Here is a 12,917-nt window from a genome sequence, read left to right as displayed (position 1 = left end):
GGCCCCGAGCGCGGCGCGGCCCCCGCATGAGCCCGGGCGGCCGCGGCGGCGGGAGCGCCCGGGAGCAGCAGCCGAGGTGCCCAGGTCGGTGTGGGCGCTGCGCAGCGCCGGGAGCGGGGATGGCGCCCGGTTCACGCTGGCCCTGAAGGGGAGGGAGGCGGCCCTGCCAGCTCCCCCGCGCCGGGGAGGGGAAGGCGGGCGGGAGGCGGCGGCCCCGGGGGTCCTCTCCTTTCTCGGCGTGAGACACATGGGTTCGGCTCGCCCCGCCAAGGCCGGGCGGGCGGGCGACTCCGGGCTTCTCCTGTTCCCCGCGGGGAGACCGAGCTCTCTGGGCGACCTTGGGTGAACCCAGCCTACCCTGCCTCGGTTTCCCGGTTCGGTGACCGCTCTTAGGGGCTGCTCTGGGGATGGGGCGGCTCGGTGCCGTCGGCGGGGTCGGCTGCCGGAATGGGAAAGTACTGCGAGGGTCCCTAACTAGTGACCAAGGCCTRTTTGACAAAGTGAGTCTGTTCACTTGCTCCTGTTACCTTCTGTCCAGTCTGAAGAGTTGGATCTGAACTTGTGAGCAGGCTGCCTTGCTGATGCATGTGATCTGTCGCTCCTGACTGCAGGACTTTCTGGGCTTCAGTTTTTAAGCAGACTTGCACTATTTCTTTTAAGGGATGTTACAGTTCACTGCTAATTTGTAACTCAGATGTCTTAAGATGATGTGTGCTGGTCATTCAGAAGTTACTATTGCTCRAGAAACAAAACATGTTCTACAATTATTCTTTAAGTTACAAGAACCTGTAATTTATAGACTTGTAGTTACTTCTTTTCTTTTTTTCCCTCCAGTTAATGGAAATGCTTGTTTATGTTTCCTTCTGTGCAATGTGTCAGATGGTTTAATTCGGGGACTAAGCGTGTGTCATACATCACTTCAGGAGTGGTCGCTCTGTCTGTAYGTAAACTCACCTGCCTCAGTAGGAGTCTGCAGACCTGAAACCCTGTGAGAAATCAGCTTCTCAGAGTGGTTTTACTATGCTTCTTGCATGTCTATCAGAAAGTTTTTCAGTGGAAAATTATACCCTATTTTAGCTTTGATTTTTTGACAAAGTAAGACTTGCGTGATTGTATTGTCAGTTTATCTTTTTTTTTTTTTTTAAATGGCTGACTGGTTTGAAAGAGAGAGGTCTAAAAGATAAGATTAAGTTCCTAATTCATGCAAATAGCATCCAGTTAGAGAGAGATTCCCTGCAAAGGGAGAAGCCATGCTCTAAGTTGTGCTGTGTTGTTAGACCCTTATGGTGGGAGGGAGAGGGGAATAATGGAGGTAGTGAGAGGTGTGCTACTTAATAAGAATGGAAACTCCTTGGAAATGGGCTTCAMAGTTCTCATAAACTGCTTGGTTTAGATATTGGCTCTGAATACTCTGTGCCCTTTCATTGTGGGAACWGTTGAAGGTACTTTTTAGAAATTTGAAAATATTGCAAAACTCAGTTTGAGTATGCTGAATTGAAAATAGGAAATGTGTGTTGCTAAATTGATATGGCTATGCAGAGAAAACTATCACATGTGTTCRTCTTTTAAAACAGATGCAGTTTATAGTGCTTATGATTTGTCTTCCTAACAGTAATATTCTGTCAACTTAGGACAGAGAAACAGTCAAAGAAAACCTACTCCACTACTTACATTTACAGGGCTGATACTTTTAATTGAAATTATTTCTKTACAATATTGTGGGTGCTTTATCTCTCTTTTACAAATGTCTTCCATTCCACTCTAAATGTTTGCTATTTAATGTAGCATCTTTCCTGCTGGAATTAAGAAATTAATTTTGTTTAGCAGAGGTTCTTGCTATTTCTCCTCCCTGGAGTGTCCTGAGCATCTCCCAAGAATTTAGAAAAAAAGCACCAAGCTAAATGGAAGAATGAATGGTTGATTTATTTGGGTTTGTTTCAGGGTATGGTTCTATGACTTTGTAAAAAAAGTCAGGCTTGGAAAAGCAGAAACTTTTTCATAGCAGTGTGTTTCAAAGCCTAGATTTCTCAGTCTGAGTCCTTCAGAATTCTAAAGTTGTGTGGGTTTGATCTGTTTTTTAATAACAAAGAAGACGTTTGGTCTTTTCCTTCTTTGTAATTGCTGCTGCTGTTTAGAAACATAGAAACAATCATTCTTCTGTGAATGGAATTTAAAACTCTGTGTATATGTGGAATACTTCTAGGGATGTTAGCCTGTTAAGAGTCCCTGTTAGAGCACCCTCATTTTGTCCCTAGTTGTTTTAATCAACTGAGAAAATAAAACTGGTTCTTTTTCATACCATTTAACTTCTCTTTTGAAAGTATGAAATGCCATATGTRCCACAGTATAAAATCATGCTTGTTTAATTATGATTATGTCCTTTGTTGACATATTCTTCACTAGTTCTCTGAATTCACAGGTTCTGCTTAACTAGATAAATAATGGGGGTGGAAGTATCTTTGAGTTGAGTTTTAAGTCATAAACATGTTTAATTGGGAACATGTTTAAGCATATAACATTATAAACAATAATTAGTGTAGTAAATGATATATCACTTATCATGGAATTAATTTAGTGTTTATGTTTTTGTAAATGTGCATAATCTTAATTATTGCTATGTAGGAAAGATTTTTTTCCCCCTCTATTACTTTTAGTTTCAATTTATTTGGTGAATGTCCAGAGAGAATTCATCTTTTTTTAAATGCAGGAAATGTCTTTCTCCCTCCCCACACCAGTATATTCATACACCTGAAGATGAAAGCTACTAATTCTTAAAAATAGAACATACAATTGAGGGAAAGGGGACAGAATTCATAAAGTATGTAGGCATAGATCTCATTTCCAGCATCAGTCTTCCTTTCTGRTACTGTGGGCCAAGTCTTCACTCTAATTAATGAATTGATATTGATTTTTAAACAAAGGAGGTGTGTTTTACAATTTTTCTGAAGTATCCAGTGTATTTAAGGTAGCTATGAGTTTTATTGGGAAACAGTGTTAAAAGGTTTCAAATTCTGATTTGTACATAGAAGGAGAGATTTGCTGTTAGGGTCTGTAACGAAAAAATTGGAGTATATTGTTTGCTGCTTTTTCTTTTAAATATACTCCTTGCCCCTCTCCCAGAAGTTCTATGAGCTGTGCTTGATACTGGTTCCCAGAGACAACAGCAGTGAGCAAATCTGAATTTTGAATTTTGTGAAATTGTCACCTTAAATTCTTTGACCTTAACTTTTAGTGTATTAATTTCTTGTATTTACAGACAGTGCTTGATGGCCTCATAAGGCTGTGTTGCCCATGAATAAAAGTTTGGAAAGAAGCTGGTTCRTAGAAATAGTAATGTGTGTAACATATCTTGTTGGTTAGCAGAAAGTCAGCAAATACTCTAGTCTAAAGGTAACATTTTGCAATGAAGCAACACTTCAGTAACTACACCAGCTGGTGACACATTTCTTCAGGAGAATAACCTCATAGRAGAAATATGAAAAAAAAAAATCAAATAACATAGAGATCCAGGATTCAGGTTTAGCAATGTAGCATGTGCCTAAATAGCACTTTAAATTGCTATTTTTGAATAAGTGCACCTTCCTGTGGTTTGGAGTGACAGAACTTATTGACAAAATAACTTACTGAGTGCAAAATTACACTATAAATTAAATGTCATGRTGTTCTGTCTAACAAATACTCTTATGAATGAATCCTTAAAGGAAGCATTAACTACTTCTTACTTACTTTAATAGGTTGAGCCTGCTTCCCTGTATTATGCAAACTGCTGAATGGAGGAAGGGGGTGGAAGTCAGTCTTTACCGATACTCTTTCCGTTACCGTCCTGCATGGTTCTTTACCCATGTTTTACAGAGTGGTGAAGAATTAGGAGAAGCTGCAGTTCAGCTGAGTGGAGCTAAATGGGTGGCTTCCTTCTGGACCCTCACTTCACTGTCTTAGGTAAGAGGGGTGATCTGCTTCTTTTCAAGCTACTTGCATTTTCTTAAAACGGAAGTATGTGTGTTTTAAGAGAAACTTCTAGTTAGTAATGCAGAGTTTTGAATTCTTTTTTTTTTTTTAATCCAGTGGCTTGAAAAGGGCATTCACAGTATGTGTCCCAGTACTTTTCATCAAAAAGTGTTGGTGTTTGCATCTATTCAAATAATTTTAAAAACATGCTCTATGTGCTAACATAATTTACTTTTGAGAATCATGCTTATCTTACTCTATTGTATGACAAAAGCAGGACTGTCACCCAGAGGTGGATTACAGTGCTGGTGGATATAGGACAACTTCAACTGATGTGTCACTTGACTGCTTGATATGGAGTGGATTACTTTTCTTTTCCATCGACGTGGAATAGTTTGGGTTGGAAGGGACCTTTAAATGCCATCTAGTCCAAATTGCCTTGCGATGAGCAGGGACATTTTCAAATGGATCAGGTTGCTCAGAGCCCTGTCCAGCTTGACTGTTTATGTTTCCAGGGATGGGGCATCTCCTACCCCTGGGCAATCASTTCCAGTGTTTTACCCACCCTCGTTGCAAAAAATTTTTCCCTTACATCTGGTTTTAGACTACTGTATTTTAGTTAAAAGCCATTAYCTCTTGTCCTGTCATAGCAGRCCCTTGTTAAAAGTTAGTCCTTGTCTTTCTTAGAAGCTCTACTTCAGTATTGAACAGCAGCTCTCAGGTCTCTCCAGATCCTTCTCTTCCCCAAGCTGAACAATGCCTACTCTTTCAGCCTTTCTCCAAAAGAGAGCTGCTTCAGCCCTCTGAGCATTTTTGTGGMCTTCCTCTGGACTTGCTCCAGCCAGMCTATGCCTGTCATGTGCTGGATGCAAATGGGGGTCTCAGTGGAGTAGAAAGGCAGGTTGGTGTCCCTTGGTCATGCTGCTCTTGATGCAGCTGAGGATAYGTTCTGGTCTGCGAGCGCACATTGCTGGGACAAGGCCAGCCTTCCAGTGACCAGGATCCCCAAGTCCTTCTGTAATTACTTTCTGCTGCCAATTCCCTCATCCCCCCTGTATTGATAACCAGGAGTTGTCCCGAACAAGGTTCAAGACCCTGCACTTGCCTTGTTGGATGAGGTTCCCATGGGCCCACTTCTCAATCTTGTCCAGGTCCCTCTGGCTGGCATTCCATTCCTCAGGCATATCAGCCACACCACACAACTTGGTATCATTTGCAGGTGTCACATTCCACTGCGGTGAACTGCAAGGAGTTTAGAATTAGATGGTCAGAAACAAAATKAAGCCAAACAAGACAAGCCTTGTATCTCAGAACCATTTATTGGGAGCAAAARAGCAAAAGAAAAWGGAGTTACCCTACTAGAGAGGGCTGGAAAAGACAGAAAAGAAGGAAGGAAAATGGAGGAGGAATGGCGTGGGGGAGGGAGAGAGAGGGGAGACAGAGAGGAAGAGGGGGCGTTACCCCCAGCAGGAGCGGGGTGTGCTGTCCCCACCCATGCAGCAGGGGTGTGCTAGCTGCCTGCTAACGAGCCTGCACAGCCCTTGGAGAGGTGCAGCTTAACAGACACAGCTCCCAAGGTGATGGATGGCTGGACTCAGGGTGAGTGGGCGCCGAGTGGGAGGCCTGGAAACCYGGACAGAGTCACAGCAAGGATTGCAATGGCAGGCTAGGTCAGAGGCAGGGTTGGGCACAGGGGGCTCAGGCAGGCATCGGCCAGGGACACAGGGAGGCAGGACASGCAACAGCTGGGACAGGCGAAGGAATAGGGTGGGACACAGGCTGCACACAAAGCGTGGAGGTCAGCCAGCGTCCCASCAATCACCCAGTGAGAGGGAAGGTGGATCCATGGTGGTGAGTGAGAGCCAGCGAGGCAGAAGGGTCAAAAGGCGGGCTGGAGCTAGGGCAAAAAGCCGTCTAGAAGCAGGGTAAGGAGCAAATGAATCAGCGAGCGAAGCAGCAAGCAAGCCCAGAGCTGGTGACACGGTTAGTTTTTATACTCCCTGGTCCCTCCCAAAGTCCATCTTCTGACCAGGAGACCATTGRTCCAGTCCAGCCTTCTTCTGCAGTCCRTTGGTGGAGACCTTTGGCCATCTGATTGGAGAAGTGTGTCTGGAAAGTACAGTGTCTGGTGCTGACTGCCTGTCCCATGTGAGTTGTCTCCCCAGAGATAAGGCTTTCCTCCATCATCTAGTTGACTGCTGCAAGTGGCACATRTGCAACCCTCCCCCCACATGCCTCTGACAGCCAGTGTTGAGAGAAATCAAAACTAAATTGGCTCCTCACACCACCCCGTGACTCAACACTGGTAGTCTGGTGGTAATGATACAGAGGGGAAAAGTGGGAGAGAGTGAGAATAAAGCAAGTGTATAAACAACTTAGATTTCTAACATACAGCAACAGAACTACACAATTCACAGGTACACGTTACACCTCCTTTTAGCAACCTTGGGTTGGTCACTGTTTCRTTGAAGTATCCAGAGAAGATTAATTCAACAGTAATTTTGTATGCTTGCTAGACTTGTGTATTTTGTATGCCTGCTGGACTTGTGTATTAAGTTAAAAGGAAGGAATTTTGGCTTCACACTTCAGTYCAGYGTGCTGTTCTGTCTTCCGAACATAACAATAGAAACAACAACAACTGTTACTCAACACCTTCATACCCAACRCTGTATTCTTTCTTTTACTTCCAGATTTTTGGAGAGAGCAATTCCGATGTTTTTCATTTGATCAAACTTACAAAGTGGTATAGAAATTACACAGGCAACAATTTCATGAGTGGCAAGTACCAAGGAAAAGGGGTGCACTGTTATTTCCCCATGGCATTACATTTTTTTCTTCCAGTTATTATTTTTCAGTTTCACCAACAAACAATTGTCTGGGACCTTAATTTACAGTGGCAAAAAGATATACTTTTCYTGTGTCAGAAATAAAAAGCACAAACACTGACAATGCAGGTACTCGAGGTGATGTTAAACTCCTGGTGTTAAATAGTGAAATATTATCTCTTTGCATGAATTAGTGAGCAGCAAAATGTTTTAGATGAAGTTCACATTTTTTGTTCTTACTGTTTTTACTGTTTTAGGTCTTTGCCATCTTTTTATTTTATTAAATTTCTCAAATCAGTAAAATTATGCAGGATCAAATCACCATGTGAATACAAATCAAACTTCTTCTTCCAAACCAACAGTATACCTCAACAAACACATTACACCACTTAAGTGGTTTCATACCATACTTTAAATAATACAGTTCCCCAATCCACCCTGAGATTTTTTACTTTTCTTAAACCAGCTTTCATTCTCTCCCCCAGCAAAAGGAAACAGGGCTTTTAGTTTACCTGCTTTAGCTTCATTAGCATACTTCCCCACCTGGTTCTATTAAACGGGATGTGCTAGGCCTCTCATTACACTTTCCCCATGTTTGGYCTTTTGGGCATGTTGTCTGGCCAGACAGTCACCACCTTTTCTAATTTGTCTGTGGGAAACCGTCTACCACCCATTTCAGGATTCCCTTCYGGCAACCCTGCACCCATATAGCCTGTGTTGTGAGTGGGTGCTCTCTTCCACCTAGATTGGAGCAGGGAGGAATCCTGKATGACAGTCTGGGGCTATGCCAGGTATGTCTCACTACATGAGTCTCTGTTTGGCTTACTGCTGTTTTCACAGGATCGTATATTTTTTCCCAAAACTGATAAACTCCCAGGCAATGTCTCYCCAGGTCCACACCTTGCCTTCCCAAGCCAGGGTATCCCCTGCACGGGAGGAAGTGGTATTTTTCAGAGCAGCAATGACTCTAAAAGGAAGCCAAAGTAAGTTTCCCTGCAACTGAATATCAGTTAGTTTTAAAGGGTCAGGAAGCCCACAAATTAGAGAAGTCATTCTCTTGGCATCTACTGTGGAGCATCATGGGCGATTCCTGGAAAGGGACTAGTTTACGATTGTTCATCATTTGTAGGCAAGCAGCTTTATGAATGCTCTCCACCAGCTGGTCTGTGGTTCCTTCTRTGGTAAGGGAATCACCTCTCTCCAAAGGATCTAGACCACCAGCCCAATATCCAGCCCTCTGGGTGAAAGACTATGGCACCYGGAGATCTCCAGTAGTGAGGAACACACCGGGACCCTAATAACCTTCTAACTCCTTTTCACTGAGCGTTATTTGGTCTCCTCTGCTTAAGGAAACACGAAAAACGTGATCAGTTTCGGATTCACTGGGGTGGCAGCCGAATTCCTTTTTTCAGTTTATCCAGTTCCATAGCTGTAAAGGGCACCATTTTAGTGTTGAAAGGGGGACCTGTTCCTGGTCATTTTCATATGAGTATTCAGTTTTTATTAGCAGGTGAATGCAGACTATGGCATCACCTTGTCTCTTGACAGGAGAGCTGTCATAGGCTCTCCTCTGGGTTCTGATGGAGTGATGGCTCTAGCCATGACGACTTCTGGGAATGCTGCAGCTGCACCTGGACCAGCAGCACCCAGACCGAGGGTACGATGGAACCTGCAGCACCTGGACCAGTGGGGTCCCTTGCTAACATGTCCCCTAAAACCTTCCATGAGCTGTCATTCTGCACTTTTTCCTCGTCTAGCTTTCTCTGCAGGTCCACAGTATGGRCTTGCGGGTTCTGCACCAGCCTTTGGAAAGACTCTATTGCTGCCATCTCTTGGCAGTGATGTGCAGTCCTCTCCGATGTAGCGGCAGTCAGAGCTGCCCCCAACACCGCACACATGGCTGCTTTCCCCTTCCCAGGCTTGGGCTTTGCTTTTGCCCACAAAGCTGAGACCTGGTCTATGGCACCTTGCCCACTATGCCAGTGGTCCATAGCCCACTCTAGTCCCAGCACAGAGGGTCTAGCTCTGACACCTTCCAGGAAGTCAAGGTGAAAGATGGGTCTCCACCCTGTTCTCCCGGTCCTTGAGACAAGATGGATCTCTGTCCCCTAACGGKATGTCCCGCAGTTCCCTTACAGTACTGACACTTGATGTTTTCTCAGGCAGACAACTTTCAGGGAGAGTCACACCTTATGATCTCTAAGTGCCCAAACTAAGCACCCCCCCAAAAGCACACTAAAGGTTTACTTAAAAGCACACACTGCAAAAGAAGGTGTGAAACAGCTTCCCAAGATGCCCCGAAAAAGTACTCCACGGGAGAACAAATCTTCAGGTAGTTGTGGAAATGGGGCATTATACTTCCTAGGMAGGGTCACACTGTACAAATTCCCAAAAACAGTTCTGTCCCTGAGAGGACACACACTTTAAATTACAGAGGCAACTGCACATACAGAATTGCAGAAAAAAAAGGGCAAATGGCTTTATAAAGGGCCATATCGATAAAAGGCTTRAACTGCCCCAAGGAAAAACACTTTCCGAAAGGAGGCACCTTATATCTACACAGCACTTGCAGGCGAGGGGGCAAAATGTTTCTCAGAAAGGGCSACACTGTAACAACTTCCAAATTGCCCAAGAAAGAAAACACTTTTTCAGTGGTACACCTGAGGTCTGTTGTGGGTATCAAGTTTCAGGGATACCCTTTTTTTTTTTTTTTCAGTAATGCCCAAGTAAATCTCTCCTCAAAAAACACTCTGAAACGTTCAGAAACATCCAAAGTCGTCATTCAAGACCTTCCCACCACTGCACTAATTTAAAATGTGGTGTTCTGCAGTGAGCTGCGAAGAGTTCTAGAATTAAATGATCAGGAATGAAATTAAGCCAAATGAGACAAACCTTGTGTCTGAGAACCATTTATTGGGAATGAAAAAGCAAAATAAAAGCCCTACTAGAGAGGGCTAGAAAAGTCCAGCTGCAGGCTACCAAGCCTGCRCTGCTCTTGGAGAGGTGCAGTTTCACAGACCCAGCTCCCATGACGATAGGTGGTCAGACACACAGTGAGTGTCTTCTTCTGCAGTCCATTGGTGGAGACCTTTTGCCATCTGATTGGAGAAGTGTGTCTGGAARGTACAGWGTCTGGTGCTGACTGCCTGTCCCATGTGMGGTATCTCYCCAGAGAGAAGGCTTTCCTTCATCATCTTCTAGGTGACTGCTGCAAACGGCACATGAGCAACCCTCCCCCCACAGGCCTCTGACAGCCAGTGTTGAGARAAATCAAAACTAAATTGGCTCCTCACGGCAGGTTTCCTGATGGTGCATTTAGTCCCACTGTCTGTCATTGATGAAGATATTAAACTTATTAGTCTCAGTATAGATCCCTGAGGGACACCTCTTGTCATTGATGTTCTGAACATTCAGTCATGGGCCACTATCCTCTGCATGCAACCATTCAACCAATTCCTCATCCACCAAAGAGTCCATCCCTTATCTCTCTGGTGTAGGGTGTTGTGGAGGACCATGTCAAAGGCCTTAAAGAAGTCCAGATAGATGACGTCAGTAGCTGTTCCCTTGTCCACTGATGCAGTCACTTTGTCATAGGAGGCCACTAGGTTCGTCCAGAAGGACTTGCCCTTGGTGAAGCCATGCTGGCTGTCTCAAATCTCCCTATCCTCCCTGTGCCTCCATGTTCAGTGCTTGTGTGACAAAATGTCAAAACTGTGACCTRAATAACTAAAGATAAAATTTAAGTATCAAAAACTACAGAGTGGTTTGAAACCCACAGGATATTTGATCTTGGGAAATTTGATCTTGGTGGGCTGTGCATCAGTAGGATCCAGTAGTATCAAAAGCAGAAAATTATAGAACCTCTGGATTTGGTAGTTGTTACATAATGGTCTGGCAATGATTAGTCCACATAGCTTGCTTTTCATYCTGGTGCAAGGACTGTGACAGGGCTTCTGACTGAGCTAGAGTTCTWGGTGTGAAGGTAGTTCATCTCTCCTTCATTGAGAAAATCATGCTTTTTGCTTCCTTTGGAAGACTGCTTTTCGGACTTTTTAATACTTCCTTGATAATCATTACACCAAAGATATCAATGGCATTAGATCAGAATGACAAATACCCTCTCCCTTACCTTTAGGGGTTGTGTGCAGGGGAGGCACAAGAGTGATCTGTATCATATTGCCAAGCTTGCATGGCACTGAGAGATGCCAGGCTTGTCCAGGCAGCCAGGCTCTGGCACTACTTGTGTGCTCCTGCTCTGGTATGCTCCATGGGATCCATGTTGGAGCAGCTGCAGTTCAGCAGGCTTGGRCTGTTAGCGAGTAGTGGAGTGGCTCTTAAAGGAGCTGAACTTTTAAAATGGGTCGTAGGTCAAAATACTTCAGGAAAGTCTATCGTAGCTTTAGATGAGTTTTCCTTTTGCATTATGGTTAGTTGTGTGTTTGAGCTGACTTAATGCTTAACACATTTTTATTTTACAATGTAGTGTTTTGATTCCATTTTCTTAAAAGGAATCAAAAACTTCTGCAAAGGCAGATAATACTGAAGAGGCCTGTCACTACCCCAGAATTTYTGTTTCCAACACAATTTTTCATCTCTCTTATTTTTATAGCCATATTCAGATAATGATTGCTTGTTTTCTCATAGTGAAATCTCATGTCCAAAGTCTTGGTGATGAATATTGTGTTTTACTATGTGTATACACCCAGACTTATTTTTAGAAAATCCAAGGTCTATTGTTGTATGCTGTGCTAGCTGAGTAGCAGTACCTAGTTGTGTTTCAGCTGGTGTAGCAAAACTTGTTATAGTAGCCAATAGAAATACATACATAAGAGTCCACACAACCTGCAAATCCYATCAGATTTCAAGGACAAGGGAGGTCCCAAGAGAGTGTATGGCTTCTGTGAAACCCTGGTATTTCTTGGTTGCAAAGGTTGAGCCCTTTACATAGTAAGGTTGTGAAAATTACTCTGTTTATGATTCCTATAACCTGAATATCTTAGCAAAAGAAAGATGTTTATGAATGGTTGTTTTTTATTTGGCTAACATGATTTTTGTTTAATGTTAAGCATGTCAGTTGTGGAAGAAAAATATTYTTAATTGAACTTAAATATTTGAAATAGTGTTAGAAAATTTATAATACTGKGTATTATTTCTTTATGGTAGTAGTCTCCAAACTTTTCCTCCTATTCCTRTTGTGTTACAGTTATTGGATAAAACCAGACAAACACAACAACCCAAAAACATGAGCGGAAGACATAATTTATGAACCTCATAGAGATGATTTAATTATATCTTTTATCAAGTGAGAGACGAGAGTTACAGAGTATTTTTTGTACTTTGTAATTAATTTCTGAAGTATTTTGTAAATCAGTGTGATCAATTCAGAGCTTTACTATCTGTGTTAATGTAATTCAGTGTGCCTTGAAGTCTCCTTTTCTTAYTGAAAATGTGTGACAGTTGTGAACAAGCAGCTTTTTTGGCTCTGGCCACATGATAGATCAAGATTTTTGAATGCTGAGTGGAAGCAATAATGTTGGTCACTTTTGGTCACATTTGCCATTTGCATTTTTTTCAGGCAGATGTGGCTTAGTGCTAAGTATACTAAAGGTGAATATTAAAGTACATCTGACTTCATGAAGTCATTTTCATTCCTTTTAGACAAGCATTGCAGAGGCTTATTTTGTGTTGGTCATGAAGCATTTGAGGAAATGTAGACTTTAGTCTACATTTAGTAGTCTGCTGAGCTCTGTCTACATTTAGTAGTCTGCTGAACTCTGTTCTGCCTTAGTGGTATCGTATCTGATGGGGAGAGATTGAAGGAGAAGAACTGTAAGTCCAGGAACTTCAGTTTTGTGTTGGTGGATTTGCTTTTCTGTTGCTGTCTCTTATGCAGATCCCCTGTCTACTTCTCTATTGTGATCTGTTTTCGTCTATCAGTTGTCCTACACTACTCCATAGCATCAGTTTTGTTGTGAACCACTGTTTTCTTGTCTCTGTTGCTGGACAATAATCATAAACTCTCTGGTAGATGTATTTGCARTACTTTTTCATGCTGTACTTGGTGCTCTCTTCCTACCCTCTGCACGTTGAAAATTTTGTATCTTTGAGGAGAATGAGAGAATCTACTGCAGATGTCGCTGCTCT

General features: G+C 43.0%; 1 protein-coding gene across 1 annotated transcript in view; it reads left to right on the top strand.

Moving 5' to 3' along the window:
• Positions 1 to 6: 6 nt before the first annotated feature.
• The window catches only part of UBE3A (ubiquitin protein ligase E3A), a 55,798-nt gene continuing 42,887 nt past the window's right edge, over positions 7 to 12,917 (top strand). Inside the window, exons 1-2 of the mRNA XM_057368085.1 lie at positions 7 to 84; positions 3,735 to 3,939. The gene's annotated coding sequence lies outside the window, so the exon portion shown is untranslated. The remainder of the gene's footprint in view (positions 85 to 3,734; positions 3,940 to 12,917) is intronic.

The sequence above is a fragment of the Malurus melanocephalus genome, unplaced genomic scaffold (assembly GCF_030028575.1).
Source record: "Malurus melanocephalus ecotype Western Australia unplaced genomic scaffold, MMel_1.1 scaffold_88, whole genome shotgun sequence".
Lineage (NCBI taxonomy): Eukaryota > Metazoa > Chordata > Aves > Passeriformes > Maluridae > Malurus > Malurus melanocephalus.
Note: the sequence above shows the minus strand (reverse complement) of the source record. Positions and strands in the feature narration are given on the sequence as shown.